Raw genomic sequence first — 7,553 nt, 5'->3', positions numbered from 1 at the left:
CTCCACTATGGCTTGATAACACACACGGTACCATATAGATACGTTATGACTCGTACTCCACCATGTGTTGATAACACACATGGTACCATATAGATACGTTATGACTCGTACTCCACCATGTGTTGCTAACACACACGGTACCATATAGACACGTTATGACTCATACTCCACCATGGGTTGATAACACACACAGTACCATATAGATACGTTATGACTCGTACTCCACCATGGCCTGATAACACACACGGTACCATATAGATACGTTATGACTCGTACTCCACCATGGGTTGATAACACACACGGTACCATTTTGATACGTTATGACTCGTACTCCACCATGGGTTGATAACACACACGGTACCATTTTGATACGTTATGACTCGTACTCCACCATGGGTTGATAACACACACGGTACCATATAGATACGTTATGACTCGTACTCCACCATGGGTTGATAACACACACGGTACCATATAGATACGTTATGACTCGTACTCCACCATGGGTTGATAACACACACGGTACCATATAGATACGTTATGACTCGTACTCCACCATGGCCTGATAACACACACGGTACCATATAGATACGTTATGACTCGTACTCCACCATGGCCTGATAACACACACGGTACCATATAGATACGTTATGACTCGTACTCCACCATGTGTTGATAACACACACGGTACCATATAGATACGTTATGACTCGTACTCCACCATGTGTTGATAACACACATGGTACCATATAGATACGTTATGACTCGTACTCCACCATGTGTTAATAACACACACGGTACCATTTTGATACGTTATGACTCGTACTCCACCATGTGTTGATAACACACATGGTACCATATAGATACGTTATGACTTGTACTCCACCATGTGTTGATAACACACATGGTACCATATAGATACGTTATGACTCGTATTCCACCATGGCCTGATAACACACACGGTACCATATAGATACCTTATGACTCGTATTCCACCATGGCCTGACAACACACACGGTACCATATTAGATCCAATGCAAATTGTTTTTGGATTTCTTGTGCAATATATATTGTGTTTAGATAATTTTCTAATTTGTTTGACATTAATAAAGTTGGAATAAATGATTTAATAATTATGGCTGTTTTTCTTTTGTAATTCATAATTTAGAACTGATCACCTAAGACAGTCTACATTGTTATCTGTTGTGTAACTTTAGATAAGTGTATGTGCTTTTTATTTTTACATGAACATTGACACCAGTGGGTCTCTCATTCCAGAACGTGAGAGATAAGGTGTTTGTGATTCTTACATGCAAGTCGTATCAGTGCACTTTGACCTCTGATTTTTTGATTTTTTTCTAAAATGAAGTGTAAGCTTATTTTATTGTAGTCTCGTTGATTAAACATTGAGAAATAAAGTATGTGGTCAAATCCAATCTCATCCTGGTTGTCTCTGATGTTCATAAAGTGCCAGAGTTACTTAAACTTCAGTTATTGACAAGATGATCTACAGGTTTTCATACTATGAACCAAACTGTAACAAATGATCCACATGTTTTATTATGAACTATATTGTCACAAGACAGTCCACAGATATATTTTTTAACTGAATGGTACCACGACTATTCAAAGGTTTTTATTTGTAACTGAATTCGTACTAAGACTATCTACAAATATTTTATTTGTAACGAAATGGTACTAAGATTATCCACAGATATTTGTAACAAAATGGGACAAGACTATCCAGATATCTTATTTGTAACAAAACGGTACCAAGACTATCCAAATGTTTTTATTTGTAATGAAATGGTACCAAGACTTTCCACAGATATTTTATTTTTAACAAAGTGGAACCAAAGCTATCCACATATATTTTATTTGTAATGAAATGATGTCAAGACGATTTGCAGGATTTTTAAGTTGCTGTAAAATATTAAACTGACTCAGATAATGCTGAAGAAGATATGGAATACATCATTTAGTTTCATAAAAAACACGAAGATACTTCAGAGGTTTGAGTTGATAACCTGTGTATACAGATATCAAACTCTTAAGTGGTCAAAAATTAATTGAAAATAATTAACTTGGTAAATTCATTTTAGGAGCAAAGTTCATAATGGTAACATATATATATACAGAAGTATAAGTCTGATATGTTTCATATATAGGAAATTAACCATTTCAAAAAATAATGAAATGATGCCATTATTTCAGATATTAGAATAGTGAACTAGACTAGTTGAATCTCTTTCACTTCTCTCTCAGATGTTGATCCTGCTGTCATTAGCCTTTCATCTGTTAATAACTGGGTGGAGGTGGTAATTAATTGCATCGTTCAAACAGCTGTTTATTTTATTCCCGTAAACTCGACAAGTTTCTCACACTATCCTCGTCCATGGTGGTTTCCAACCTGTTAACAAGCATGGAAAGCTCGGAAATGGAACACCTTTTGCGATGTCCCACTCTTTCCAATTGCATTGCTTTCCAGTGAGCGCATGCTTCTTCCAGGCAGATCATATGGCAAAGCTAAAAAAGGAATCTTTTATTGCGTTTGCAACCAGCATCTCTTCTACCACCAGCTTCAAAGTCATATGGGACAAGATTTGCAATGTCACTGGGAAGTGTGCTTCCCATCCTCTTTACATTGTGTCTTCCACTAGTCAAGAAATTACTAATGTACAGAGAATTGCCAATACTCTCGGCAACAGATTTTCTCGTCTTTCCAGCACTCTAGTTTCTTCCTTGGCGGTCCTTTTGCTCATCAAGTCTTGAACAGAGCAATTGTCTTTTTCCTTTCAGGCTGATCGTTTCTATTACTATAATCAACCCTTACATTGGTGAAAGTGAAGATTGCTCTTCACTAGTCTGGCAGTATATCAGTCAGACCTGAATGTTCACTGTGAGATGCTGGACCATCTCCTTCCTGTCTCTCTTGCTCTTCTTTTGGTTGTCTTTAATTGGACCTGGCAGGAGAATGTTTTTTTCTGATGCATAGTGCAAGGCTATTGTCGTACCTTTCTCTAAACCTGGAAAGAATCCCCAAATTCCTTCTGATTATCATCTAGCTGTCTCTGCAAGATCTTAAGATATGATAGTTAATGCTTGTTTGGTTCCTTGAATCATCCAGTGTGTGTTTCATTGACAGCAATCCACTGCGGACCACCTGATTAAACGTGAGACATCGATCAGGAAAGTATTCTTCCAAAGAAAAAAAAAATTGTCTTCATCTTCTTTGATCTTTAGAAGGCTTATGACACTACATGGACATACAGCATTTTGCGCGACCTCCATTCATATCGATTGCATGAGCATTTGACCATTTTTATTTGTATTTTTTATACGACAGGTGACTTCAAGGTCGTGTGGATTCGACCCTTTCCTATTCTTTCACACATGAACTTGGACTTCCTCGGGGCTGTGTACTGAATGTCACACTTTTTAGTAAAAACAATGCTATCACTAAATTTCCCCTTACGTTTGCCAATGACCTTTATGTTGACGACTTTCACATTTCTTATCGGTCGTTGAACATGCAGTTTATTGAGTAGCAGCTTCAAATTACTCTTAATCGTCTGTTGAAGTGGACCACAGCAAATAGTTTTACTTTTTTTTTCAATAACACCGTTTGCATGCATTTTTGCCACCAATGGGGTTTACTTTCTGATTTCGAGCTCTTTCTTAGTGATGTTCTTCCTGTGGTTTCAGAGGCAAACTTCTTGAGTTTAACTTTAACTGTAAGCCTGCTTTAATTTCTCACATCAATGAGCTATATGGTAAGTGTGCAAGGGCACTGAACTTCCTCTGTCTCCATTATTCCACCTTTTGGGGAGCAGATCGCTGTTCTGTGTTCAAGGTCTATTGTGCCGTCATCTGATCCAAACTGTATAATGGGCCTAAGGTTTTGCCAGGACCTCAAACTTGAAGATCCTGCACCCCATTCATGATCTGGGGCTTTGATTCTGCATGGAGGCTGTATGCGCTTCTCCAGTCCAGAATTTGTACAAAGAGTCCCATGAACTACCTCATTACTACTACTGTTTGCAACTTTCTCTTCAGTTTGTTACCAAGCTTTCTATCCTTACCACAGCAACCTACCTGGAGTTGTGTCGTTCTTTCTCAATGGGCTGTGCTCTTTTTTTTGAACAGATGGTCTGCCATTCTTTATTTTGGCATTTGCATCCAAAATTGAGTTTGGATCAACCCATCCTGTCATGGCTTATTACCATCCCCACCCGTGATCTTTTTTTGTTATCCAAGGAAGGCGAATACTCCTTGGAAATGCTGCCTTCTCTTTACAAAACATTTTATAAACCATTCTTCCATTTCCGCTTTAGTGGATGGCTCAAAATCAAATGACTTGTTGGGCTTTGCCATGGTTTGTTGTGGTTTCTCACAGGATCTCTTTTACAGTTTCTGTGTTCACTGCCGAAGTGTATGCCATTTCTCTTGCTCTGGATCACATAGAAGCTAAGCAGTTCACTAATTGTACTATTTACACCGACCTCCTTATCTCTCTACTGGAATCACTTAACGTTAGTTTTTACCCTGTTATCGTCGATATTTAACGATGACTGGCCCATTTTTCTTTCTTCCTTTACTGTCCCGTTTTTTTCGATACCTGACCATGTTGGTATTTTCAGTAACGACCTTCCTAACACTGCAGCTACGTCCTGTTCTGGTGCCATCACAGTCATGCCTGTCTCGTATATGGACAACAGTCCTGTATTCAAGCCCAACTTTGTACCAGTTGATAATCGACTTGTAATAATCAACATGATAAACTTTTCTAGTTCAAACCTTCTGTTGCTCCATGGGCATCTTGTTTCCATAAGAAATGGAAGAGCTGAGAACAGTGCCAAGAGGAAGTAAAATCAGTTTGTAACACTCTATAACAAGCACGGTATTACAATGGCAGCTCACCAACAACAAAATAAATCTATTTAACTATAAAAACACTTAGAAATAAATTCAGTGTTTACTAAACTTGTTTGTAGCCAAGAATTGACACTGAAATAAATGAGTAATATATCGTAAATATCAATAATATTTCAAATAATGGAATTAGTAAAAAGGAGCAAAAGTCTATTTACAAAACAGCAGCGTAAAAATACCCTTTAGTGTAAATAATAATAATATCAAGTAATAAACAACAAGAATTCACAATCTCATAGCTCTCTAAGGTTCTGACAGGGTATTTATTCACTACCTAGATCACGAGAGTACACTTCATGCGATTATAAATTTACATAATCTGCTGCATTAACCTTGTGGCTTCTGGTACTTTTTTTTTTGGCATATAACACTGCATTACATTCAAATTTTAATTAAGTCGCTTTACTATTAACATATGTCAATGAAATCAAATCATAATGCACGATCTGATTTTAATTTTTGTTATTTAAGTTTTAGTTTCTTTGTTTTATAGAAAACCTAAAAAATATTTAAAAGTACAGTTTCATGTCACGTGATCCACGAACTTTTAAAAATCTTGATATACAGTCACGTGAAAAAGTTAGGACACCCTATGAAAGCCTGTGTATTTTTGTAACATTTTTGGATATATAGATATTTAATTTCAATTTCAACAATACTGAGATATTATAGGAATATAACTAAACAATTAAAACTGAAGAAAAGACTTTTCAATGAAACAGAAAAACTCAAACTCTTTAAGTGTGTCCTTGCTTAAATACAGTAAAAGTGTTTACCACATTGCACTGGAACTATGGTAGATCATGAACAAATTCAACATTAAAGGTTTTTATATTTCACATAAATATAATTTTGGCTTTATATGTAGAAAACAGCACTTTTGCTTGTTTCAGTAATGTCTGTATATACTGATTAATATTAAGACGCTTTCCAACCATACTTGTCCTGTATTTTCCTTTTACTCTTATGGATATTTTGCTTTCCAGATGTGTTTCTATGATGTTCTTTTGTTAGTAGTTTCTTTTAAGTTATCTAGTGAAATTAATACAACATTCAGTGTAACGACAACAAACTGGTCAATCTCCTCCTGTTTTACACTGTGGAACTTGCACAAATTTATAAATGACGCTAGGTGCACTATACTAGCATAAAAATAAACCTCCTTGCACAACTGAAATGAAAACTGTGTCTGATTCACTTTTAGAGCTAGAAACAATTCATTATCTTCTTAACTGTCTTTTGATGCTTCACAGAATCCCGTGTATGTAACCCACTTTTGAGTTTACTAGAAAACTCTAACCTATAAATATTTCAGAATTTTCTAGGTGTTATAGGCCTATCGTAACGTGATCATTACGACACGAAGCTCCCTCTAGCTTATAATAATATTCACAGAATCTCTTGTGTTTGATATTTTAGCAGGCCCTCACGAGTTTGTTTAAAAATCAAACTGCCCAATTCGGTTTTTCTTAGTTTGAAATGAAATGGTTTGGAGATTTTTGTTGGCTAAAGAGAAGGCATTTCCAGCACACTTTCAGCGTTGGGGCTGCGAAAAGTGATTTGAAGTGGTGAGGTGACTGAAGTCCTTCAGCACATCACAAGCTTAATGGTCAAGTACAAGAAGCGTGGAAGTCTTCAAATGAAACTCAGAGGTATTCAGGAGCCGTTTAGAACCATCTTGATGGATATTGTGCAGCAAGCCGAGTCCAATATTAATATTTTGTATTAATGTCACAAGTTGTGTACCTCAGGGCTCAGTATTAGAACCATTACTCTTTTTTATTTACATCAGTGACACAGATGAAGGAATGGTCAATAAATTAGTTAAGTTTGCTGATGATATTAAAGTATTGGGTGTTACTTACTGTGAAGAGGATGCTCCTAATTTACAAAAGGATTTAGATCATTTAGTGAGTTGGGTAAATAAACGGCAGATGGGTTTTAATTATGAATAATTCAAGATAATGCAGATGGGTTATCATAATTTAAATTATAAGTGTATTTTGGATTCGAATAACTTTCACAATGTTAAGAAGAAAAATAATCTTGGTGTAATAGTTAATCAGTCTCTAAAGCCATTCAAGCAGTACTCTGTTACTATTGGTAGGACAAATATGATTTTAGGTTGTATTTACAGAAATATTCAATACAAGTCAAAATATAATTTTACTGTGTAGGTCAATGGTTAGCCCAGATTTGGAATATTGTGTTCAGTATTTGGCTTGTTACTTTAGGAAAGATAATGAATTGCTGGAAAGGGATCAGAAAAAGGTCACTAAAGTGGTGCCTAGGATGGAAAAGTTGAAATATCTCGAATTGTTTTAGGGGTGTAGATCCTGGGGGGGGATGGAGGGTATACATCCTCCCTTCATTTTAGGTGGGGGGTATGGTACATACAATCATCACCCCCTGTAGTTTGGTCTGCTAAATTGTTTTATTGCATCACAGGCCTACAAATTGTGTGTTTGTTCTTGTGATTCTCGTGTTCTTACTAATCGAATTACATAATTAGGCCTAGATCTAGGCTTTTTCAGTAGCCGAAATATATATCTTTAATATAGGCGTGCTTCTAAGCTTTTCGATCTGAGTTATAGTTCGTAACTTCGTAAGTACCAGTCAGT

The sequence above is a fragment of the Tachypleus tridentatus genome, chromosome 10 (assembly GCF_004210375.1).
Source record: "Tachypleus tridentatus isolate NWPU-2018 chromosome 10, ASM421037v1, whole genome shotgun sequence".
Taxonomy (NCBI): domain Eukaryota; kingdom Metazoa; phylum Arthropoda; class Merostomata; order Xiphosura; family Limulidae; genus Tachypleus; species Tachypleus tridentatus.
This window is presented reverse-complemented; position numbering follows the sequence as displayed.